Source organism: Pleurodeles waltl, chromosome 10 (genome assembly GCF_031143425.1).
Source record: "Pleurodeles waltl isolate 20211129_DDA chromosome 10, aPleWal1.hap1.20221129, whole genome shotgun sequence".
NCBI classification, from domain to species: Eukaryota; Metazoa; Chordata; class Amphibia; order Caudata; family Salamandridae; genus Pleurodeles; species Pleurodeles waltl.
The window spans coordinates 428259204-428286495 of record NC_090449.1 but is presented as its reverse complement, the minus strand read 5'-3'; the positions used below and the strand labels follow the sequence as shown (position 1 = coordinate 428286495).

Below are 27292 nucleotides of genomic sequence, written 5' to 3'. Positions count from 1 at the left end.
CCCTGGGTACCTAGGTACCATATACTAGGGACTTATAAGGAGGGTCCAGTGTGCCAATTGAAATTGGTAAATGAAGTCACTAGCCTATAGTGACAAATTTTAAAAGCAGAGAGAACATAAGCACGGAGGTTCTGGTTGTAGGAGGCTGGCCTGGCTTGTAGTGGGTACCAAGGGGTACTTACACTCTGTACCAGGTCCAGTTATCCCTTATTAGTGTAGAAGAGGTGTTTCTAGCAGCTTAGGCTGATAGAAGGTAGCTATAGCAGAGCAGCTTAGGCTGAACTAGGAGACATGCAAAGCTCCTACTATACCACTGGTGTCATATGCACCATATCATAAGAAAACACAATACACAGATATACTAAAAATAAAGGTACTTTATTTTTATGACAATATGCTAAACGTATCTCAGTGAGTACCCTCAGTATGAGGATGCCAAATATACACAAGATATATGTACACAATACCAAAAATATGCAGTAATAGCAAAAGGAAGTAATGCAAGCAATGTAAAGTTACAGTAGATTGCAATAGGCACACATAGGTATAGGGGCAACACAAACCATATACTCCAAAAGTGGAATGCGAATCACGAATGGACCCCAAACCTATGTGAGCTTGTAGAGGGTCGCTGGGACTGTAAGAAAACAGTGAGGGTTAGAAAAATAGCCCACCCCAAGACCCTGAAAAGTAAGTGCACCTATAACCCCCAGGGAGCACAGAAGTCGTGATGGGGGTTTCTGCAAGGAAGACCAACACCAGCAAAGCAACCAAAGTGGATTTTCAGACCTGAGTACCTGTGAAACAAGGGGACCAAGTCCAAGAGTCGCGACAATGTTGAGAGTGGACAGATGCCCAGGAAATGCCAGCTGAGGGTGCAAAGAAGCTGCCACCGGATGGTAGAAGCTGTGGATTCTGCAAGAACGAAGAGGGCTAGAAACTTCCCCTTTGGAGGATGGATGTCCCACGTCATGAAGAAGCTTGCAGAGGTGTTCCCACGCAGAAAGACCGCAAACAAGCCTTGCTAGCTGCAAGGGTCGCGGTTAGGGTTTTTGGATGCTGCTGTGGCCCAGGAGGGACCAGGATGTCGCCACTTGGATGAGGAGACAGAGGGGGCTCCCAGCAAGTCAGGGAGCCCTCACAGAAGCAGACAGCACCCACAGACGTACCAGAACAGGCACTTGGAAGAGGAGTAAACCGGAGTCCACCCGAAGACACAAAAGGGAATCCCACGATGCCGGAGGACAACTAAGGAGGTTGTGCACTGCAGGTTAGAGTGTCGGGGACCCAGGCTTGGCTGTGCACGAAGGAAATCCTGGAAGAGTGCACAGGAGCCGGAGCAGCTGCAAATCACGCGGAATCCCAGCAATGCAGTCTAGCATGGGGAGGCAAGGACTTACCTCCACCTAACTTGGACTGAAGAGTCACTGGACTGTGGGAGTCACTTGGACAGAGTTGCTGAGTTCCAGGGACCACGCTCGTCGTGCTGAGAGGGGACCCAGAGGACCGGTGATGCAGTCTTTTGTTGCCTGCGGTTTGCAGGGGGAAGATTCCGTCGTCCCACGGGAGATTTCTTCAGAGCTCCTGGTGCAAGAAGGAGGCAGGCTACCCCCAGAGCATGCACCACCAGGAAACAGACGAGAAAGCGGCAGGATCAGCGATACAAGGTTACAGTAGTCGTCTTTGCTACTTTGTTGCAGTTTTGCAGGAGTCCTGAGCAGTCAGCGGTCGATCCTTTGGCAGAAGGTGAAGAGAGAAGTGAAGAGGAACTCTGGTGAGCTCCTGCATTCGGTATCTGAAGAATTCCCCAAAGCAGAGACCCTAAATTGCCAGAAAAGGAGGTTTGGCTACCTAGGAAGGAGGATAGGCTAGTAACACAGGTAAGAGCCTATCAGAAGGAGTCTCTGGCGTCACCTGCTGGCCCCTGGCCACTCAGAGCAGTCCAGTGTGCCAGCACAACTCTGAATCCAAGATGGCAGAGGTCTGGGGCACGCCGGAGGAGCTCTGGGCACCTCCCCTGGGAGGTGCAGGTCAGGGGAGTGGTCACTCCCCTTTCCTTTGTCCATTATCGCGCCAGAGCAGGGCTGGGGGATCCCTGAACCGGTGTAGGCTGGCTTATGCAGAGATGGGCACCATCTGTGCCCATCAAAGCATTTCCAGAGGCTCGGGGAGGCTACTCCTCCCCAGCCCTGACACCTTTTTCCAAAGGGAGAGGGTGTAACACCCTCTCTCTGAGGAAGTCCTTTGTTCTGCCTTCCTGGGCCAGGCCTGGCTGGACCCCAGGAGGGCAGAAACCTGTCTGAGGGGTTGGCAGCAGCAGCAGCTGCAGTGAAACCCCAGGAAAGGCAGTTTGGCAGTACCCAGGTCTGTGCTAGAGACTCGGGGGATCATGGAATTGTCTCCCCAATGCCAAAATGGCATTGGGGTGACAATTCCATGATCTTAGACATGTTACATGGCCATGTTCGGAGTTACCATTGTGACGCTATACATAGGTAGTGACCTATGTATAGTGCACGCGTGAAATGGTGTCCCGCACTCACAAAGTCCAGGGAATTTGCCCTGAACGATGTGGGGGCACCTTGGCTAGTGCCAGGGTGCCCACACACTAAGTAATTTAGCACCCAACCTTCACCAGGTGAAGGTTAGACATATAGGTGACTTATAAGTTACTTAAGTGCAGTGGTAAATGGCTGTGAAATAACGTGGACGTTATTTTACTCAGGCTGCAGTGGCAGGCCTGTGTAAGAATTGTCAGAGCTCCCTATGGGTGGCAAAAGAAATGGTGCACCCCATAGGGATCTCCTGGAACCCCAATACCCTGGGTACCTCAGTACCATATACTAGGGAATTATAAGGGTGTTCCAGTATGCCAATGTGAATTGGTAAAATTGGTCACAAGCCTGTTAGTGACAATTTAGAAATCAGAGAGAGCATAACCACTGAGGTTCTGGTTAGCAGAGCCTCAGTGAGACAGTTAGTCATCACACAGGGAACACAAACAGGGCACACTTATGAGCACTGGGGCCCTGTCTGGCAGGGTCCCAGTGACACATACACTAAAACAACATATATACAGTGAAATATGGGCGTAACATGCCAGGCAAGAGGGTACTTTCCTACACTGGTTAGCAGAGCCCCAGAGACACAGTCAAGCACTACAGACAACACATAGATTAGGCCACAAACTATGAGCGCCGGGGTCCTGACTAGCAGGATTCCAGTGAGTCAGGCAAAACACACTGACATATAGGTTTTTACCTGTGAGCACTGGGGTCCTGGCTAGCAGGATCCCAGTGACACAGTAAAAACACACTGACACACACTTACAAACAGGCCAAAATTGGGGGTAACCATGCTAGAAAGAGGCTACTTTCTCACTTCAAGGATTGTTGGCATCCTTCCACGAAGTTCTTCATGCACCGTGCACCTCTGGCCCACAGTACTCTATCCTGCGACACACAGCTTCCTGCAGGGTTCTCCAGCGGCGTGGGACACTTTGTTGTAGTGCTGGGTGGACCTTCTTTTGCACAATCTTTGTCCCCATGATGTGAGACTCCTGTGTGTGCTGGCTCGTCTTCTGAGGACTCTCTGAGCTGCAGAGAGCTCCTTCTGACTTCCCATCCTAGGTAGAGTCCACCAGGTCCCTTCTGGTCCCAGGCTGCGCCATTTTCTGCTAACCGCCAGCTTTGCGTGTGCCAAGGCTTGTTGGCAGAATCCAGTGACCCAAACCAGACTGCAACCATCCATCCCGCGTGGAACATCATCTGCACCAACCAGGAACCCACATCTGTCTTCTTGGGTGCAGTACTGACTGTTATTCTTCACCGGTGGATCTTCTTTTGCACCTTCATCCAGGTTAGCAGGGGCTCCTGTTCTCCCTGGACTCTTCTGTGCTTCTTGGACATGTTCCCCTTCTTCCACAGGACTTCAGGTCCAGGAATCCATTGTTGGTGTCTTGCAGTATCTTCTGGTTCTAGTATTATCTTCTTTCTTGTGTTCTTGTGTGTTTTAGGAAAGTTACTGTGATTTACTCCTGTTTTCCTGGGCTCTGCAGTGGGTTCTATTACTTAACTTTGATGTTTTCTAATACTCCCAGCGCCCCTCTACATACTACAGTTGCCTACGTGGGAAACCGACTTTCGCATTCCACTTTTTTAGCATATGGTTTGTGTTCCCCCGAGGTCCATTTCTGACTGTTGTGATTTTCACTATTTGCACTGTTTTCTGTTTTTAGAGCTATTTCTGCATACTAGTGTATATAATTTGTGTATTACTTACCTCCTAAGGGAGTATAGTCTCTATGGTATTTTTGGCATTTGTGTCACTAAAATAAAGTAACTTTATTTTTGTAACACTGAGTATTTTCTTTCATGTGTGTGAGCACTGAGTGACTACAGTGATGTTGCATGAGCTTTGCATGTCTCCTAGATAAGCCTTGGCTGCTCAGCTACAGCTACCCCTAGAGAGCCTGGCTTCTATACACTGCCTACATTTCACTAATAAGGGATAACTGGACCTGGTATAAGGTGTAAGTATTTAAGGTACCCACTACAAACCAGGCCAGCCTCCTACAACTATCCAGTAGTATTTATCTAAGAACTCCCTCCAATGCAGGCCTACTGAGGTTGCGTCCTCCCTGGTGGCAGTGTCCTACCAGGGTGGGTAGGGATGGTCAGTGATAAAGCATGACACAATTAAGTGTGTGGTAACATCTCTTCCATAAAAGGGGAACCTCCTAGTTATCCTAACAAACCCAAGCACTTCTGGACAGGGTCACGTCTGGAACATACCCATCTCCTTCCCAGCCACACCTTTGGTGTTCAATATTGTTTGTATATGGAGAAAGTATGACGTGATATACTTCTCATCTCACTCTGTGTGTTTAGAGTACTGTCAGATAAACATTACACCTCCAGAAATCTTCGTCTGCATTGGATATGTAGCAGCCTTCATGTTGATGCCAAATAACATTGCTGTAAATTAAGAAGGTTAAATAACAAGAATAGCTATGTACAATAACTCACCCCCTTGATGCTGCTGTTGGGCCTTCAACTGCCCATAAAGCTCCGGGTATACCACCTCAAGGATGCGGGCCTTTGGTGTGGGTCAGGTTTCGGCACCCACTTTTGCCTCACTGGAAGGCCTGGCCGAACTGAACTTGTGCTGACTTTCTGGTCCAGTGTCAGAGTTCCTTCCACCTCTTCCTGCAATGTAGGATGCGCAGCTCATGGACACCCAGGGTCTACACCTTCTTTGTCATATGTCCCGCGCTTGATGAGTTTTGACCTGAATGCATGAGGAAAAAATAAAACAACAAAAGATGTTTTGAGTGATTTTGTTTGTCTGTAGTGCTGTGAAACACTGTTGTTGCATCTCTCACATGCATTCCCAAAGCAGCCAGTACAGATTATTTTCAAACATGTAAAATTTACTAGGAAGTACTAATTTGCAATGATCTATTGAGTACCCTCAACACTATTGATCTCCTCATGTTACCAATCTAGGCCACAAACAGCATCTAGACCAGGGCTAGGAAACCTTTCAGCTAGTGAGAGCCACTATTGATTAGTCCACGTCATTGTGAGGGACTAAAGGACAAAGAACTGGTACATTAGTTGCACATAACCCCAGGAACAGCTACATTGGCATAATGCCTAATCTTCAAAGAGCTAGATACTACGGTTTGTGCCACATACAGTGAATAAGGGTAGTATGGAAAGGCTGCGATGTGTCATTGAGAGCATAGTTTTGTGTGATGAATGAACAAGTGTGTGTAGTAATGGGACATACTTGTATGGATGATTGAGAGCCTGTGTCATTTAGACGTGCAGCACAGGAAATCCAATTCCCCATATGTGGCACCATGACATGTTTGAAACATACAGATACTCTAATTTCAAATTGTTAGTGTTAGGAGGCAAGTGAGCTTTTTTCCAGATGCTTCATCCTATTACACAACATATGCACTCCGCTGCGGAAACAGACACAGCCATTGGCTTTCATGCGTAGCCGTCCCACACTTTAGCCTATGGCAGAGTCAGTTGTGGAGTGTTACACCTACTATGCGGTCAACTTTCTACGACAGCTGTTGGATAGCCAATGTCTTGACAGCAAGGTCTGGCACCCAACATTTGTGGACGTGAAGCTGTGTATTTTTAAATTGTTTGTGCATCTCCTCCACTCAAAATGGTAGCTACCTTGTATGTAAATCTCAGATACCTACAACACTGTTTTTGCCAAAATATGACACATAAAACAGTGAACCATTACTACGTTTGACATTTATAGTGCTGCAGTGTATGTTATAATTCTGTTAACTGTAATTGTAAAAAAATAAAAATAAAGTGCAAATAATACATTTCAAATTTATTATTTACACATTATCCCTTAAAAAAGTCAGACATGTAAAAAAAATGTATATTTGAAATAGCAAAAACATTTTACAATTATGGGAACATATATGACACAGTAAAATCACTGATCTAACTAAGACATAAGATGTGTGTTGATTGTGAAAGTCTTATGTGACAATTCTAATTGATAGATTGTTTTCCTTGTATGCAGATATGTGAACACAGGGATGGGTAGAAGAAGGTGTCCTCAAGTCTTCAGACCATTTCCAAATCTTGGCACCATGGAGGAAAGGGACTTAATAAAATAGGCAAACTACTGGATTTGTATCAGCAGCTGGAGCCTGATCTCCCACCTCACAATAGGAATACAACAGCAATAACCCTAATAGTGAAACTCATGGCTGTACATCATTTTGTGGCCACACTGAGGCAGTATCTGGAGGCATGTCACAGCCAACCTTCAGTGGCGAGCTAAAATAAGTCTTTGCTTTAATGATGAGACATATTAACAGCTTCCTCCAGGTTCCAAGAGCTCAGGATTTGGCCAATGTGAAGGTAGAATTGTATAATTTGGGTGGCCTACCACATGTGGTTGGACCAATTGATGGCACACATATTGCTGTGGTGCCACCACAAACCAGGGAAAAGGTCTACCGCAGTCGGAAGAACTTCCATTCCATCAATGTGCATGTTGTCAGCTTACCAGAGTTATACATCTCACGTGTGTATGCCGCTTTCCTGGGTCAACACATGATTCCTTTGCACTAGGAACAGCACCATACACCTGCAAATGACACAACTTGGACCTGAGAGGGCCTAGCTGGATTGGTAAGGACAATATGATTTGAGAATAATTTGCTGTAATCCTAGTTTAGGAATGTACAATGGCTTGATGTGATTTTAATCTATCAATTTATTGCTTCCATGTAGGAGACAGTGTATCCTAACCGACCATGGTTGTTGACACCGCTGAGGAATCGAACAACGCCAGAGGAAGTTGCATCAACGAGGCCCATGAAAGAACACAGAGGCCAGTGGAGTGGGTTTGTGGGTTCCTGAAGACCAGATTTTGGTGCCTGGACAAAACCTGTGGAGCCCTTCTCTACTCACCCGATAAGGTGTGCCAAATCACAATTGCCTGCTGCATGCTGCACAAAATCACCCTACGATGGAACATCCCAATCATTGCAGAGGATGGAGACCGTGAAGAGCTACCAGATGAGGATGTCGAAATGCCAAATGAAGATGACAGCGGTGAAGAGGAAGGAATTGACCTACGTCAAGACATCATTGGCCACTTCTTCACCTGAGTGTGAGTCTACCCTTATATATTGTGACATCCAATGTCAGAACAACTTGTGACATAACTGAGCATATCAGTATGTGATGGTAATTTGGTAGGATTGGCCAGTTCAGGAAAATCCAAGGCAAAGATGTTTGTGGATCAAAGTTTTCCTACATTGACTACTGTGTTTATTGACATAGATTAGCTTTGCTTGTGCTAAGTATATGTGTCCTCCTTTGAGTCAAATATGATATCAGAAATCATTCATTTTCCTTTGCAATTCTGTTTTGGGGTCCTTCATCGTGTCATTTTCATTGGACATTTCAAAGTTGTGACATTTGCAATAGAATGTTGCTGTTGGAAAATACAAAAGGAACATTGGTTAACAGATACTCACTTTGGATTGACAGTTCTTGTACAGAGACAACGTACACAGTGATTGAATGGAAGTTCTTGAGATTGTATCAGGCCAAGGTAATATGTCCTGCTTAACTTGCTCCAACCACATGTGTATGTCAAGCTTAGGACACTAGTTTTCCTTCACATTGGCTACATCTTCAATTTGTGTTCAGTGTAGGAAGCTGTTGATGTGTCTTCTCATAGTTGAAATAACTTTTTTTTAGCACATCACTGATTGGTGATTGTGACATTGCACCAGATACTGCCATAGTGTCCTGAAATGGTCATATAGCCTCAATATTTGTTACAGCCATGATGTAGACTGTTGGTGTTATAGATGTAGGATTCCTATTGTAAGGGCAGGATGTCTGCCTCCAGCTGAGGTCATAAATCAATAGTAGTTTAAATATTTAATTTGGTTTTATGAAATATTCTGTTTCTTACATGGTGTCACGTTTCTGGAGCTCCAACTTCTAAATGGCACAGACTGTTTGGCGTCTGCATGGTTTGTGAAAAGCATATTTGATTTTGTCACATATTTGTCACCTACAAATGTATGACACAAATACTTTGTGATTTTGATTTATGTTTGAATTAAATGGGTAACACATTACCTATCCATCACATCTCATTTTTCTTTGGAACTAATTGTTTAATAGATTTAACTAAGTGACAGTGGAAGGAAGGCAAAACAAAGGAAATACCACAATACCTACAACAGCACTCTTTGACAGTGTCATTAGCATTTATTTTCATGACATAAATGGATTAAAAAGTATTTAAAAAGAAAACCAATGAAAAAAGAAAAAAAAGTTTATCATGGTAGCTGAAAGTATAGTAGTAGAGGCAAAACTGTTTGAAGTTTGTAGGAAGGTAGCCTCTTTCTAGCCTTGTTACCCCCACTTTTGGCCTGTTTGTGAGTATGTGTCAGGGTGTTTTTACTGTCTCACTGGGATCCTGCTAGCCAGGGCACCAGTGCTCATAGTGGAAACCCTATGTTGTCAGTGGGATCCTGCTGTGGCCTGTATGTGTTCCCTGTGTGGTGCCTAACTGTATCACTGAGGCGCTGCTAACCAGATCCTCATTGTTTATGCTCTCTCTGCTTTTAAAATTGTAACTGAAGGCTAGTGACTAATTTTACCAAGTCTGATTGGCACACTGGAACACCCTTATAATTCCCTAGTATATGGTACCTAGGTACCCAGGGTATTGGGGTTCCAGGAGATCTATATGAGTTGCAGCATTTCTTTTGCCACCCATAGGGAGCTCAGACAATTCTTACACAGGACTGCCACTGCAGCCTGAGTGAAATAACATCCAAGCATTTTCAAAGCCATTTTAAACTGCAGTTAAGTAACCTATAAGTCACCTATATGTCTAACCATCACTTAGTGAAGGTTAGGTGCAAAGTTACTAGGTGTGAGGGCACCCTGGCATTAGCCAAGGTGCCCCCACATTGTTCAGGGCAATTTCCCCAGACTTTGTGAGTGCGAGGACACCATTACATGTGTGAACTACAAATAGGTCAATATCTATGTGTAGCTTCACAATGGTAACTCCGAGCATGGCCATTTAACATGTCTATGATCATGGAATTGGCACCCCAGTACCATTCTGGTAATGGGGGGACAATTCCATGCATCCCTTTGGCTCCAGCATAGAGCCAGGTACTGCCAAACTAACTCTCTGGGGTTTTCTCTGCAGCTACCGCTGCTGCCAACCCTCAGACAGGTTTCTGCCCCCCCCCCGGGCCTGGGCAGCCCAGTCCCAGGAAGGCAGAACAAAGGATTTCCTCTGAGAGAGGGTGTTACACCCACACCCTCTCCCTTTGGAAATAGGTGTTAAGGGCCTGAGAGGAGGATGGTGCCCTCCTTGCATAAGCCAGTCTACACCGGTTCAGGGATCCCCCCAGCCCTGCTCTGGTGCGAAACTAGACAAAGGAAAGGGGAGTGACCACTCCCCTGACCAGCACCTCCCCAGGTGAGGTGCCCAGAGCTCCTCCAGTGTGTCCCAGACCTCTGCCATCTTGAATGCAGAGGTGTGAGGGCACAATGGAGACCTCTGAGTGGCCAGTGCCAGCAGGTGATGTCAGAGACCCCTCCTGATAGGTGCTTACCTCGCTCTGTAGCCAATCCTCCTCTGAGGGCTGTTTAGGGTCTCTCTTGTGGGTTTCTCATCAGATAACAAATGCAAGAGCTCACCAGAGTGCCTCTGCACTTCTCTCTTCAACTTCTTCCAAGGATCGACCACTGACTGCTCCAGGACGCCTGCAAAACTGCAACAAAGTAGCAAGAAGACTACCAGCAACATTGTAGTGCCTCATCCTGCCAGCTTTCTCGACTGTGCCTTCACCCTGCACTGGATGCCAAGAAGAAATCTCCTGTGGGTCGACAGAATCTTCCCCCTGCTAACGCAGGTACCAAACTTCTGCATCACCGGTCCTCTGGGTCCCCTCTCATCTTGACGAGTGTGGTCCCTGGAACACAGAAGCTGGATCCAAGTGTCCTGGACAGTCCAGTGGCCTTTCTGTCCCAATTTGGCGGAGGTAAGTCCTTGCCTCCCCACGCCAGACAGTAATCCTGTGTACTGCGTGAACTACAGCTGCTAGGGCTTCTGTGCACTTTTGCAAGACCTCCTTTGTGCACAGCATAGCCCAGGTCCCCAGCACTCCATCCTGCATTGCCCAACTCGCTGAGTTGGACTCGGACTTCGTGGGACCCTGTTTTGTTGTGCTGAGACAACTCAATGCTCAGATCTTCTCAATGCCTGTTCAGGTGCTTCTTCAGGTGCTGCCTGCTTCTGCGTGGGCTCTCTCTGTTGCTGAGCGCCCCCTCTGTCTCCTCCTCCAAGTGGCTGGCGACCTCCTGGTCCTTCCTGGGCCCTGGCAGCACCGAAAATCCTCAACTGTAACTCTTGCAGCTAGCAAGGCTTGTTTGTGGTCTTTCTGCGTAGAAACAACTCTGCATCCTCCAGCTCGCCGTGGGCCATCTTCTTACCAAGGGAGAAGTTCCTGGCACCTTCCGTTGTTGCAGAATCTTCAGCTTCTTCCACCTTCATCTGGGGTTTAGTGGGCTGCTGCCCCCCCCAGACACTTGCGTGACTCTTGGACTTGGTCCCCTTCCTTTGCATGTACTCAGGTCCAGGAATCCGTCTTCAGTGCTTTGCAGTCAGTTGTTGTCTTTGCAGAATCCCCTATCTGAACTTTACTGTCTTTCTGGGGTAGTATGGTAACTTTACTCCTACTTTTCTGGGTCTTGGGGTAGTATGGTAACTTTACTCCTACTTTTCTGGGTCTTGGGGTGGGGTATCTTGGACACCCTTAGTGTTTTCGTACACTCCCAGCGACCCTCTACACACTACACTAGGCCTGGGGTCCATTTGTGGTTCGCATTCCACTTTTGGAGTATATGGTTTGTGTTGCCCCTAGGCCTATTATCTCCTATTGCATTCTATTGTGTTCTACAGTATTTGCACTACTTTGCTAACTGTTTACTTACCTGCTTTTAGTTTGTGTGCATATTTTGTGTATATTACTTACCTCCCAAGGGAGTATATCCTCTGAGATACTTTTGGCATATTGTCACTAAAATAAAGTACCTTTATTTTTAGTAACTCTGAGTATTGTGTTTCTTATGATATAGTGCTACATGATATAAGTGGTATGGTAGGAGCTTTGCATGTGTCCTAGTTCAGCCTAAGCTACTCTGCTATAGCTACCTCTATCAGCCTAAGCTACTAGTGTAGTGTGGTTAGTTTTACGTATATTTTACGCATTAGCTTCAGGCTTTAGGCCTTTGTGCACTTTGCCCTGAATGTATTTTATTCATTTGCTGACAGCTTAGAGCCTTTGTGCACTTTGCTCTAAATGCTTTTTATTAGGATTCGTACTGTTATTTTACAAAATAGCCAGTTCTACAGTGTTGTTTTTTATTCATATCACACTGTTTTGCCTACTTCAGCACTGGAGTTCTTCATAACATATTCACTCTGTGCTTCAGTCAAGGATACAGTCTGGTACATTGCCGATAGACGTGGTAGGAGTTTAGATTTGGCATTCCTGCGTAGGGACATTTTGTGATCACGATGACATGTTAGTTATAAAATCACTTCCTTGTCCCAATACATGCAAGAGGGAGATTCCGACCAGGGAACCACAACTAGACGCCGACTGCCTCGTTGCAGATGCTGAACTAGATCACAGGCCTTTGCTCAGGTATGAGGGCTTATGTCTCCCCAGTGATTCAGAAAGGCAAGCTAGAAGCTTAACATGCTGTGCTCTAAATAGAACAAGCAGAGGGAGAGTAGAAACTGTTAGGAAATATGATCGCTTTATTCTTATGTTTTACTCTCCTGGTGACTATATCAATCCTACTGTGTTGTATTGTTCTGGTTATTGCGGCTCACGCCTTATTCTCTAAAATACAGTCGTTTTATTAAAACATTATATAAAACTTATACTGTCTTTGTCATTTGTATATGAGACCATATTGTAAATGAGAGAGTTGGTTTAGATCTGAGTGACCACGACTTCCCTGAGAAGTTCCAAAGATGTCATGCGCTCGGCTGCCCAATCATCTCTTCCCCATGGGAGAAATGAGGCACTGCTAGTTAGCCGGAGCAAAAACCGGATTTAGGGTGACAGAGTTCTTTACACGTGGGTCAGACTCAGTCCCCCACACTGTTATCGATCCTGCTGCCTAGAAATCCAGTAGTCTCATTTAGGATAAAGAGAGCCCACGCGACACTAGAACACTACTAATCTACTAATAAGGGATAGCTGGACCTGGCACAAGGTGTAAGTACTACAAAGTACCCACTATAAGCCAGGCCAGCCTCCTACAAAGTTCTAGGTAGAAAATACATCTGCCTTCAAAAAAGGTAAATGTGTCCCTGAAATAGCCCACAGAGTAAATGGTAGACACACGCCTTTTGAAATTAGGATCTGCCTCTGTTGGGGGTGGTGATGGAGGTCTTGCCATCCTCTCCTGTTGGTCCAGATGACTACCCCCACTGGGGAGGGGTGGAGAACAAGTGCAGGGACTGTGGTGGGTGGAGCAGTCTCCCGTTGTGGCAGGCCCTCGCGGTCTGTGGCTGACATAGGTCTGTTTTGTCCAGATGCAAAACAGCCACACACAGTGGTTGATGGTAATGGAAAAGAGCTGCAAATATGATGGTAGATGTCGCGGGAAGCGCGTTGCAGCCGGGACTTCAAGGAGGGCAGGAGCCCTTTGAATTCTTTCGCGCTCCCGCCGTCGCGGGAAGCGCGTTGCAGCTGAGGAGGGCAGGAGCCCTTTAAATTCTTTTCGCTCTCCCGCCGTCGCGGGAAGCGCGTTGCAGCCGGGACTTCAAGGAGGGCAGGAGCCCTTTAAATTCTTTCGCGCTCCCGCCGTCGCGGGAAGCGCGTTGCAGCTGAGGAGGGCAGGAGCCCTTTAAATTCTTTTCGCGCGGGCGGCGCCCCGGCGAAGCCCGGGCCAAGGGTGGGCCCGTCCTTGCCTGGAAGAGGCTGGGCTGGGCCCCCTCTCTTTCATCTGCTTTCTGAGGGCCCTAGCTTATAAAGGAAAGAGAAATACTAACTGGTATTGAGAAGACAAAGGAACTATTGTCCATCCTGACCCGGCCAGTGGCTTCATTTGGGAAACCTTGGGATTCGCGTTCAGCCTTTGGTGGGATACCAAGTGCAGGAATATCCCAGGAGCTACCATACGTGGGACAAACAAGTGACAATTTATCCTTTTATCCTTTCCTTCTTTTTATTTTCCTCCTTTTTTAAATTCTAACTTATACTCAAACAGATTGCTACCTGTCGGCAAAAGTATTCTCTATACATTTTACTTTCTACCAATTTGTTTAATTATCTTAGTTGGGGTGGCGCTATTTTAGTGCATACAATTAACTAAGCGCAACTTATTTTACATATAAATACCCCATTTTTCTTATATCGGATTTAGAGTGACATCACATAAAATATGGGGAAAAGGAAGCACTCAAAATTAAGGGCCTGATTCAGACCTTGGCGGACGGCGGAGGCCGTCCGCCAAGGTTCCGCCGCCGAATGACCGCACCGCGGTCAAAAGACCGCGGCGGCCATTCAGACATTTCCGCTGGGCCGGCGGGCGCTCTCCAAAAGAGCGCCCGCCGGCCCAGCATAAATGCCCCTGCAACGAGGACGCCGGCTCAGAATTGAGCAGTTGCACCCGTCGCGTATTTCAGTGTCTGCAAAGCAGACACTGAAATACTTTGCGGGGCCCTCTTAGGGGGGCCCCTGCAGTGCCCATGCCATTGGCATGGGCACTGCAGGGGCCCCCAGGGGCCCCGCGGCACCCCCTACCGCCATCCTGTTCATGGCGGGTTTCCCGCCATGAACAGGATGGCGGTAGGGGGTGTCTGAATCCCCATGGCAGCGGAGCGCGCTCCGCCGCCATGGAGGATTCATTGGGGCAGCGGTAAACCAGCGGGAGACCGCCGGTTTACCCTTTCTGACCGCAGCTGAACCGCCGCGGTCAGAATGCCCTCGGGAGCACCGCCAGCCTGTTGGCGGTGCTCCCGTGGTCGGTGACCCTGGTGGTCACCGGCCGCCAGGGTCAGAATGACCCCCTAAGTCACCCCCCAAGCTTAAAAGACAGTACCTCTATATTAAAATACATTTCAGGGGCCATGGGTATGATAGATAAACAAATTGCTAACGTAGAGGGGAAAATTCTGACATCCAAAGAACATAACACCCAATTTCCTACGGATGTGGTGATAACTGATGACTCTACAAGGTGTAATAATGAAGCATTGAATAGAGATGCAACAGATAAAAATGGATGCATTCAAAATATCTCAGACTATCCTTTCATTAGATGACCTTTCACCTGTAGCTAAACGCCAAAGGAAGCCGGCACCAGAGAAGGCAGATAACACCCCAAAAAAATCTCTTAAGAATGATTCGGCACCCACACTCGATAGAAAGCCCTTAAAGAAGACATCTCGGAAGAAACTTCCAATTAAACCAGCAGATACGACTAGATCTCTTCTAGCTAACCTCTGTGACCTAAAAAATAGCATGAAATCATTATTCGGGACCAAACTGGATTCCCTGTTGGAACGCTTAAAAGCAGTGGAATGCAGGGTTGAGGCAGGCATGGGATTTGTAAAGTCTTTACACCCAGAGGCCTTACACGACCTAAAACAAAATCCAAGTTTAATATTGCCAAATTCGAATCTAGAGCGAAACTCCCAATCCATACCCCTAGATAAGGTTAATGACCCACACTCGGTCTCAAAGCTCTTGATTAAACCACAGGTACCATTCATATCAGCAAGCACTAGCCATATACACTCTATTCACAAGCCTCTAACCAGTATACAATCATTCCCACCAGTACCAACTACTAATCAGAAACAAGTTTCCACATTGCCTAACACTCCCTCACTAACTAGGACAAATATTCCCCAAACAGACAAAGGAAGGTCTCAATATATTGAAACAAGACCCCCGAACTCTACATACATACCTAGTGACCATTTACATCTTCCTCCGGAGGCAACTCCATATGTTGTGGTCCTGACAAATGTTCCCGCTATAGGTGATCAACACCGGGAAACGTGGCCGGCATTGAGGAATAAGGCCCTGAATTGGATAGGAACACGTTTGGGTCCTGGGGGAGTGGGGGTCCTATTTAATGATATAAAAATGGCAAGAAGAGTCAAGTGGATAGGAAACAGGGTAAAAGTAGTGGAAGGAGACTGTGTGGTCCTTTCATTCAAGACCCCAGACTTGGTGCATAGTATCATCTACAAATTAGGCGCTAGACAAGCCACTTGTCAAGGAATTTCACTGCTACCCTTGGGTTTCTTTTATCCAAGATCTTCGGGGCGCAATGTTAGGAATCTACAACCCGTAAATGAACAAGTACCAAATACCCTGGACCATAATCCTCTTAGTTATAGATTTCAACCTCTCACAACGTTAGAAGATTTGGATTGACTAAACAGGAACAAGATAGATCTTCCATATGATCCTGCCCTGGATGCAAATAAAGAAAGGCCTACTGAGAACAGGGGAGATGTATTCTGCGAGAAGGTACCTGATAGGAACATCATAGACACCCGTTTGAATCAGGGAAACCAACTCCCTCCAATAATCTATACTCAAGATGATGTATCACCATTACCACCTATAGAGGAGGTGCACCCCCAACCCTATCAATATATGGGAACAACTATACTTTACTGGAATGTGGCAGGCCTAACTAATAAGATCAATAACGAGCTTTGGGTGAATTTCATTGGGGATTTTCCTTGTATCTGTCTTCAGGAGACTTGGACATTAAATCCAGTTCACATAAATGGGTACAAGACATTTCATACACCAGCTGTACAGGCTAATCACGCCAGGCCAAAGGGAGGCCTATGTACATATATCTCAAATAAGGCATGGCTACGTAACCCAAAAATGAAATTACAAAAACCTATTACCAAATGATTGAATGCAACTTGGATCAGAACACGCACCTAGTACTCATCAACTTCTATAATAACGCAACGCATAGAGAAGTCCCCAAAATGTTAACAGAGATGGGTGAGGACCTAGAGGAAATATGTGCGAGCAACAGACGCGAGACTCTTATTATATGGGGGGGGCGACTTTAATGTACATCTTTGCAAGGAACCTACAGGAAAGGTGTGTGGTTGGGATACCGAAGATATCGGCATAGGACCGCACTTTTCACATACCATTCAAGGAGAGGCAATGAATTTAGTGGCCCAAAAACATAATTTGTCTCTTGTAAATGAATTACTTTTCAAAGAACTACAGCTTAAACCAACCTTTAATGGAAGGGGTGCAAATACAGTTATTGATTATATTTTAATGTCAACACATTTTGTACACTATTTTACTAATTATATAATCCACGACATCGCAATAAGCGACCATTTCCCTCAAAGCCTGGAACTTTCACTAATCCCTGCCACACAGGCCAAAGCCAGAGGGGTAACGATGGCAAATGATATTGTACTAGCCCCGGGTAATGGTTATATACTGAGATGGACTCAGACTGACCCACAGGCATTATTAAAAGATATATTACGTGAACATACCCAAGTGTTCCTTGATTGCCTTAGTGATGACACGGCCCCAGGACAATGTCTAAGTGCTTTCCAACAGATAACCTACGCCGTAAAAAAAGCCCTCACGTTCAGGACAGGAGGGGCAGGGGGAAAGAAAAGGGAAATCAGCTGGTTTGACCACGATTGTACGAAAGCGCACACAAGACTAAAAAAAGCCCTAAGTGCCCCCATAAGATGTCAGACTGAAATACGTATCTGCAGACTGGCATATAAGACAGCCACAAAAAAGAGGAAACTCGCTTTGAGAGGGAAGTCATGGGACAACCTACACAGAGCTAGTCTGACGAAAGACAACGCCCTCTTCTGGAAAATAATAAATACTCCCGTTCTAGGGGACAATAATACCCCTAGAATGGAAATTGCAATTTCGGAAGAGGACTGGATCACGTACTTTTCTAAGATATACTGTCAACCCAATGACAGAGTTCCTCTGGACCTTCTAAAAGTCCCAGATCCTGAGGAAGATCGACACCTAGCAGTATCACCTCAGTTTACCTTAGAGGAGGTAGTAGAAGCTATAAACACAAGCAAAGCCGGGAAAGCGCCAGGGCCCGATGGTGTTCCAATTGACCTATATAAAGCTAACACCGACTTATGGGGCCCTTTATTGACGCAGGTACTGAGGGCTATTTGCACACAAGGCCCACCACCAACATGGCGCCATTCTATCATTATACCCATATACAAAAAGGGGGATCGCCTTAACCCAGCCTGTTATAGGCCAATTTCTCTCCTCGATACATCAGCCAAATTAGCGGGGAGAATAATTCTAAATAGACTTCAAACATGGGCGGAAGAAAATAACATTCTATCCCCAGTGCAGTATGGCTTCCGCACAGGACTAGGAACAGTGGAACAGGCCCTAAACTTAACTATCCTAGTGGGGAAATATACGAAGACCAGAGAGGGTAATTTGCACCTGGCCTTTATAGATTTGTCCTCAGCATTTGACTGTGTTTTGCATGAAAAGCTATGGGACATTCTAATAAGCATGGGGGTCGAACCAACAATAGTCCATTTCATAAGAGATCTGTATACTGGGTGCAGAGCAAGTGTAAGGTACGGGATGAGAGGGGAATGCACTAAGTCTTTTGGCATATACAGAGGGGTGCGTCAAGGCTGGGTTCTCGCACCACTTCTATTTTCATTATACATAAACAACCTAGAAAGTGAATTGATAAACAAATGTAAAGACCTTCCACAAATAGGCAACCGCCCCGTTCCTGCACTCCTTTACGCAGACGATGCAGTACTCATGGCCAGGACACCGCTAGCCCTCCAGAAACTCCTAACCACTTGTATAAATTACATGACAGCCATGGGCCTCACAGTCAACCGTTCAAAAACGTTTATAATGAACTGTGGCAGGAAACTGAGCAAGTCCTACAAAATCACTATTCACGAGGACAAGGTGAAGATAGCTCCCACCTTCTCATATTTGGGCATAATGTTTGACAAACAGGCCACCTGGGCACACTGCGTGAAAACAAAAAAAGATCAGATTATTAAAACAACGGCGGCCTTGACGATTTTTTCCAAAAAACTAGGGGGGATCTCCCCGTCAAACATGGTAAAAATCTACAAAGCCAAATGCATACAGGCGGCTACTTATGGAGCATGTATCTGGGGGTACACGAACTGCCATGCGATTCAGTTGGTGGAAAATGACTTCCTGAGATACCTGCTAATGGCACCAAATAGCACGTCATCATATATTAGCCATTCGGAACTAGGGGTCCACTTTGTAATTGATCTAATTAAGATACAACCTCTATTATTATGGCATAAAGTATGGACCTCTGAGTATACCGGATTAAACCAGGCCATACTATCTGACTGCATGAATCTAACACACTCGCTTAGAGTTCCTTGGCTAAGATATATTATGACCTTTTTTAAAAATATGGGCTGCGAAGCATATTACCAAAACCCACAATCATTGGAAAAAATAACTAGGAGAGACTTGAGGGCTCTGACTTTGAAGCACTTGGATGAACAGAGATGGGAAGTGGAATCAAAAAAATCTACAGTAATGTCTAACCAACTAATTCTGTTGACGGATGCAGTCCAGCCCTACTTAGTAAGCGTGGTAAATCCTCGACATCGATTTGTTCTTACAAGATTCCGCTTAAATATTTTCCATCGGCTAGTAACCTTTCCGATTATGTGTGATTGGAGTACAGTTTTAAGAGTATGTCCATGTGATGCGAAAGCTCCCCAACCTACAATGCATGTGGTCCTCTTTTGTAAATTTTATGATATACCAAGAAAACGTTTTTTATTGCCTTTTTTAAGATCGACTAATTTGCGTCATTGCCGCGACGCGTATTTCAGCCTACAGATTTTATCTTCTATTGAAATGTGCGGAATTTTAGCAAACTTTTTATGTACAGTACTCTCTGTAAGGAAGTCTATGGGCGTACTGAACTAATTTTATTTGAAAATCCGGAATTTCCGGTAAACTCCTCACTCTCTAGAAAATACTGTAATTGAACTCGATTTTGCACTGATGTAAATTTATCAAGTTTTATATACCTGTCCTTGAATGAATTAAGGATGTGTCTTATTATCTTCCCTATTTATTTATAATTTTTCTTATATATATTTATTATTAATGTGCTATTACTTGATACTTTTATGGCTTGTTGAAAACCGAATAAAGACTGTTTGATGATGATGATGATGGTAGATGTCAAAAAGCACCCCAGTAAGGGAGCTCATTTTGTCATAGTGATTACGTATTTCTAATATGAGTTCCCTTTGCACCTGTTAAAGTCCTGGAGCTCTGTTACAACCTGACCCATCACATCGTGGGACTCTTGTAGTGCCCCCAGTCAATGGTTGTCTGGGTGACAATAATGCCAGTAGTTTCACTTTGTTGGCCCACAGATTACCTCCCATGACTTCTACCCCCACTACCCTTTGCCCTGGAGGCAGTGTGCCCCATCCCACTGGGTCCTGGCACAACTGGTGACGGTGCTGATGTTGGTGTTGTCTCAACAGCAGCCAGGATTGGGGGGCACAAGATTGGTGCAAAGTTCCTCTGGACACAGGAAGTGAGGGTATCCTGAGGCTGAGGTGGGGTTGAAGCTGGGGTGGGAGTTGAAGGTGTGGGCAGATTGCAACTTACTGGAGCTGTCTACCCAGACAGATCAGATGGACCTGGCAGCTCCCTATCATCTGGACTTGCAGGAGAGAAGTCTTCATTTAAAGCTTGATCCTGGTCTGGAGTGGAGGTGTCTTCCATAGCAGACAGTGGTCCACTGGCCCTGGGTGTTGGACCTAAAAAGAATACAGACAATATGAAATTAAAATCTGGACTGTACCAATGTGTCTCAGCTACAAATGAGGCAACCTAAAATTGCAATTCAGATTAATAGAATGATTAGGCATTTGTGTAATTTTCATTATTTTACACATGCAGGCTGATTTATACAAATGCAAACTCCAGTAATGATGTGGAAGAAAATGCAAAACATTATTTATGAAGTGTAATATACACTTACCAGGCATTCAACCCAACACAGTAGTGAGGAGATTTGAGTACTCAACCATTCCAAGGCCTAGCAGGCTTAGCAATTAGACAAACTATAGTATAACTTAATGGAAATAATGGCATTGGTCATCATATGGACACTGCAAAATAAATTGTGAGTTGATACTGCTTCTATTCGGCGTGCTACATAACATGGGAACAAATCTTGGATTACACAGGCTGTGAATTATGGAAGCAATTACATCAATTCAGTGTAGTGAAAAGAAGGTTTCAACATACTTAATCAACACATCAACTAACATTTTCATACATAGCATGACATGGTGATTGAGAAATGCAGACCTTTTTGACATGTGTGCATATATGGAAGTAAAGAGAGGTAGAGCAACAATATATTATTACACTATTAAGTTGCAGATACAAAAACAGGGCATCATGGTAGTTGTAGTCATCTGTTAACACCATTGACAATACTTGTTAAAAAGTGAGTTACACATACCTATTTCAATGACCTAAGTGGAGATGAACACACATTTACAACATGTACACATAAGGGTATAATGTGAATAGGTGAAAATACCACTTACAAGCAGTATACCGTCATGTTCAAATCAGTGGAGTTTTTAACCTGTTTTTTGGAGTACAACAACATACATTGAGAGAAAGTAAGGGACTAGGCAATGTAAGGGCTGATCCACGTGGAACAGCCCACAATCTGCCAAAACATATTGTTAATTGCTAATAAGATAGATACAACTATGATGGTAGTAATTGAGACAAAACAAGATATTTTTGTGGACTAAAGTTTAGATATATATGTTTTGATAAGGGTGTTGAAACATACTAAACAGATAACTTGAGAGCAAGAACTCCATTTGTGATTGTCGAGACATTGAAAAGTGCAACTTACCAGTCTCCACTCCACCAGGGATTCCAGACAAGGCTTCAGGGAGTAGAATCTGCAAGACCTTCTCCTGTCAGGGAAAGAGTTGTAAGGGGGGCTGAGAGAGCCACCACCAGTTGTCTGTGCCTCTTGGTGATGCTTGGAGGCCAGGGAATGTACTCTTCCCCGCAGGTCATTCCACCTGTTCCTAATTTCCTCCTGTGTGTGTGTGGACTGTTAGCTACAACATTCACTCTGTTCACTATTCTTGTACACATTTCCCTTTTCTGAGATATGGTAGCATTTCCTACTTGTGCTCTAAATAATTGTGGCTCTATTCTAATAATTTCATCCACCATGACAGACAATTCTCCCTCTGTGAGGTGTGGATTCCTCCTACCTGCTATAGTGAATAAGCGAAAAATATTCAGTGCCCCAAAAGTCAAAGGAACCTCAAAAAAATAATAGTAACAATATGCACAGAAGGAGATAAACACAAAAAAAACACCTGGCCCCTGAGTGGCACTATCTGCATCAAAATGCTCTGTTGCAGTGGAATTGCAAAGAATCATGGTCTGCAATGGTATGTGTTTTGCAGGTATTCACAACTGTCCAATATACATCAGGTGTGGGCTTCTAGCATCCAAACAATAACCACTGCCATAGTGCAAAACTGAACAGTTTCAGGGACAGATTCTCGCTGTCATGGGACTGCTGCTGAAACACCACCAGCACGACTGTCTTATCTAATTATAGTAGTGGGATCCCACCATCAGAATGGTCATTGAGTGCTCATCGCCAGCATTGGAGTCTACCATGTCGGCAGTGGGATACAGCTGGCACAACGGAGTATACTCCATCGACGCTGACATCGGCTGACTTGCCATAGATCTACCTACAGCAGGCGGCCCACTGTCAGCTTGACAGAGTACTTAGAGATAATACCGTCAAGATCGAAATCACGGTCATAGTTTAATTAGTGAGTAAGACATGTAGAACTCTGTCTTGCATTAGCCTTTTGATCTACTGCTCTAATCTTAAAAAAACAACACAATTCAAGTTTCCTCATAGCTAGGATTCTGTCATCGCCCATTGGATTGGGCTTAGACATTGTGATAGCATGAAATCTCAGACTTAATGTCTCAGTTAAGGCATGTTGGGTGTTGTATTGGACAGCTAGGAGATAGTTCTTATCTTGTTTTTTTATTGCCTCAATGTGTTCTTGAATCCTTTCTTTGAAAGGCCGAATTATACTCCCTATGAATATCTGATGACAATCACATATGATACAATAAACCACAACATTTGTGTTTCAATTTATAAACTGTTCTACATAATACTTCTTCTTTATCCTGTGCGAAGTAACATAAATTGCAATGTTTGCAGTTGCAAAACCCCTTCAGGTTGTTTTGAGTTGACTCAAAGTATTAAAAAAATGAAACTAAATGGAGCAGAATGTCTCACGCCTACTGTGTGTTAGAACTGTGTCTTTGGTATGATCTCAGAAAGAGTGCCGTCAGCCTTAAGTGCGAATGTCAATAAAGAATTCTGTAGTTAGAGTGTTCTCAAACAACTATACAGTGTAAGGAGCAAAGGTCTATTGGACAGGGTTTGTTTCCTATTTTTGTTAAGTACTAAAGCGTGTTATTTTTTCTGTATTATTTTTTGCTTATCATTTCACTAGGGTAGCGTCTTGCTAGAAATTTGTTTTCCACTATGTTGAGTTTTTCAAGAAACACTATATCATTGCTACAATTACATCTAAGATGTGTCATTTCCCCCCAGGGTATAACCCGCATCTGAGATTTAGGATGTGCACTTGTGGAATGAGTTACATGCAGTCAGTTTTCTATATAATTTAGAGGTAATATTTACCCCATCCAAACACAGGACCAAGTCCAAAAAATCTATTTGTGTGTTGCTATAGTGATGAGTAAAAGAAATATTGTAAGTGTTTGTTTTGAGATAGTAAATTAATCCCAATAACAGATCAGTGCCCCCAGTCCAAATCAAAAATCCATCATCAATAAATCTGCTCTACACCAACACAAATTCATAGATCTAGCGTTTGTAGCGTACAAACACCTGATCGCTATACATTGGAAGGCGCCCCAAACTCCTCCTTACATAACCTGGCTGCGCGACCTATATAACCGTACGCAAGCAGAAGCCCATACACTGAAACAAGTACAACAGTCGGGCCTAGCCACAGGAAGGAATCGAAATATGGGACAGCTTTGTGGTTAAAATAGAAACTAGAGACGACATGTTCCCCCCATGACTCCCTACATCGCCTTCACTAATAAGCACCCACAATAGAACAATCAATGGCCACATAACCTAAAGAATTAGCTAGATTCATCAAGACAACATGGCCACAAACCCCCCCAAACGAACATGCATATGCCATGCCCACGCAAGAACAGGTACCTTTATTTAAAACCTGTACCCACATCAACTGTGCACCTTCACCCTCCCAGGCAACCCAACGACAATCCTAACGTTCAAACGCCATTATGCACACATGCAAAAAGATATAACCAGAGTGATCACAGTTATGTATATAATGTATAGTTCCTTTTTTTTATTTAGTTTTTTTCTCTTTTTTTTCTTCTCTTTTTGTCTCTTCTTGGTTATTTTTTTGCTCTCTTTTTCTACTTGATGCACATCATTAAAAGCTTCTTATTGTATGAGTTAAGAAGCTGCATACTCCTTTGAAACAGCTGTATTGCACTGACAGTTTCTATATCTTGCTTAATAAACAGATTTTAAAATAAAATAAAAAAATCTGCTCTAGTACAGTATATGCCCTGAAAGTACTTGTGGGCAGATCCAGCCCATGTATAAATTAGTGAAGAATAGGAACATGTCTGATCCCATTGCTGATCCTTCTGCTTGAAGTAGCTATTTGCCATTATGCATAAAACATTTTATCCAGTACTAAAGTGGTAATGTCTATTATGATAAATGTTTGTTCCAGCAGCATCACAACTCTAAAGATAGAAATCTTTGTATAGCTAGAAGCCCCTTATCTTTAAGGCTAGAAATATGAAGTGAGCATACATCAAGTGTGAAGGAAGTGTATTCATCTGGCCAGTTAATTTTCATCAATTTGATCCTTAGTGCCATGAATATATGCCAGTAGATTACTTACATATGGTTGTAAATAAATATCTACGTATTATGAAATGTGTTCTGTTGGAGAACTGATACCAGAAATAATGTGTCTCACGGGGAGAAAGGACCCTTGCTTGTGAATTTTAGGAAGAATGTACAAACAAGAAGTACTGGGAGACGGATTAAACAAATATCTTTACACTAAATCAGAAATCAGACATAGGTAACACCAGATCCTCAGCTTAAGTTCCAGTGTTGCAATAATGTTTTTTGAGAGGATTATGGTCTAATTTGATGTAGGTTTAGATGCCCAATAAATGGAAATGTATCTCCTGAAAGTAATCACTTAAGATCATGACAACTATTTTGCACCTTTAATGTGCCTCTTTGATAATAGTGCTGGATTCTCCTGCTAACCTAAGTGCTTCACTGAAATTAAAAGTGTGTAAGGTCAATAGGTATGTGGTTTTAGAAGAAGGACCCTCACTTGTTAATGTCCCTGTGCCAGAATCTACAAGAACCGAGACACTGGAAGATAAAGCCATTTACCCAGATTCACAGAGCTGAGTAAACCAGGATTAGGATTAATGTTCCATAATTTCACGTTCAACATCAGAGCAACTAAACCACATACACCAGGCATAGTGTTTAAATGTTACTTTACCATGCTGCCTACTGAACAAAACCTTGAGGCACACAATTTTGTGTTGAGGTATACTTTCCTGATAAAGTGGGTGCCAAACAGGATATCAAGTTAGATCTGCAGTATCAGGGGTAGGTAATGGGGCCTCTTTTCATAAACCTTAAAACTTTAAAACTTTAAAAAAAACTTTAAAAACTTTAAAACAGTAAAACTTTTCATAAACCTGTCTGACCTACATTTGATATCCCTTTCTCAGCAGGAGTAGGGAAGTTCTCTCTATTGATGTACCTTCAGTCAATGAGATCAAGGGTTCATTGACACGTGCACCTGTGAATTGCAACAGCAGGGTCTGGAGGAAGGGAAAGCAGCAGTAGCAAAATTGACAGCACATCATAGCAACAATGATTGCAAGCAGTGTCAGCAACAGTACTAGTAAGAACCAGCAGACAGCATCAGCAATAGCATCTACAGAGGTCACAGCAGAAAAGCTGGGGGATGTAACATGAAGAGATACAGGTGTGACAGTAGAGTTTAGACTGATCGCAGGATGGCTTTTAGGATATGACTAAAAATTAATGACAGGATTGTGAATAAAAGCAGAATGTATGAAAGAGTGACAACAAATGTGCAGACAGATAATGACACCTGAGCAAGAGTGGTTATAGTGCTCACATCTACACTTTCTTATCCACTTGTACCCTCTCCTCAGTGAATTAAGCACTAGCTCCAGGTACATGCAAATGACTCCTTAACTATATATGTTCTGTGAGCAATGGAAAGTTCCACCGCTGCTGCCATACAGAATCTGATTCTCTGGGAAGGGAGCCTTGAACTGCGACTGTCATCTGTGAAAATGGCATTCTTGTTTGCTGTTACCAGCTGTACCTGTTCTCTGAGGAAGTGCTGCTGCCTAGTTTGTACCTGCCGTGTGAGAGGGAAATGCCTGCCCTGCTGCTGCCCAAGCTGTACCAGTTTGGTGTGACAGGGAAGCTTGTGGTTTTGTTGCTCTTCTGTACATGTTGTATGAAGAAGGGGAATTTCCACTGCTATTGCCCCAAAATCATTTTAGGCCTTGCAGAGGATATGAAAATGGTATAAAATGCTATTACAATCTTTAGTTGTTCTGTAAGGGAGATACATGTGCCTTGTTGATGCTTGAGTTGTACCCATTCTGGGAGGAAAGGAAGTTTGCACTGTTGCTATGTGTGTTGCACCTGTTCTGTGTGTGTGACAGAACCTTTTGTTGTTACACCTGTTGCTGCTATCTGGTCTGTACTTACCCTCTGTGTTAGGAGACTTTATACTGCTAGACTCACGTTGTGCCCTTATTGTGTGTTAATGATTGCACCTTTTGAACTTACAGAAGCCAAAACAGTTGGCACTGTCAAAGTTGGTTTTGATGGTAAATGATAGAGTAGACTCTCACAAAATATGTGTTCAGTGTTAACATTTGGATTTGTATGTTAAACAGGCCAACTTTTCAAAACAGACAACACCACTTGGTAAAATTTTAAAGCACAGCAGCAGCGTGGTTCCATGTTGTGTGACACTTTTAGTCAATCTTGGCTTTTTATTCAACATCACATTACCTGTTGACATTTTTTAGCCAGTAACGAAAGTGTTGAAAGCAAACTACACTACCCAGAATCCAACATTCTGCTGACTGAAAAGTCAAGTCTGACAGATGGTATCACGTCACTGAGCCACCTGGCAGCCTTGCTAAATGCTTATTTAAACTGAGTTTGTGATTTTCTACCCTATCTTTGAGACATTTAGGCAGCAAGAGTGGGAGGGAGGGGAAATTACCTTACAGGTGCAGATGGGAGCATCCCACTGCAAATAGGCACATGCCTTATTGCCCACAACAATAATGGTCTATAGGTTTGCTCTCCCTAACAAACAAAGAGCTGCTGCACTTCCTCCCCTCCTATAATTACAGCATAGCACCAGGAGCTTAACATGTCTGAAGAGACACGAGAAAAAATTAAACACATTG

The 27292-nt window shown here is 44.1% G+C and overlaps 1 long non-coding RNA gene across 1 annotated transcript in view; it reads right to left on the bottom strand.

The window, feature by feature from the left end:
* LOC138261591 (uncharacterized) overlaps window positions 1–27292 on the bottom strand; it is a 158164-nt gene that overhangs the window by 41089 nt on the left and 89783 nt on the right. Inside the window, exons 2-3 of the long non-coding RNA XR_011199120.1 lie at window positions 20288–20439; window positions 5028–5289 (exon numbers count right to left, since the gene is read on the bottom strand). This is a non-coding gene — a long non-coding RNA (uncharacterized lncRNA). The remainder of the gene's footprint in view (window positions 1–5027; window positions 5290–20287; window positions 20440–27292) is intronic.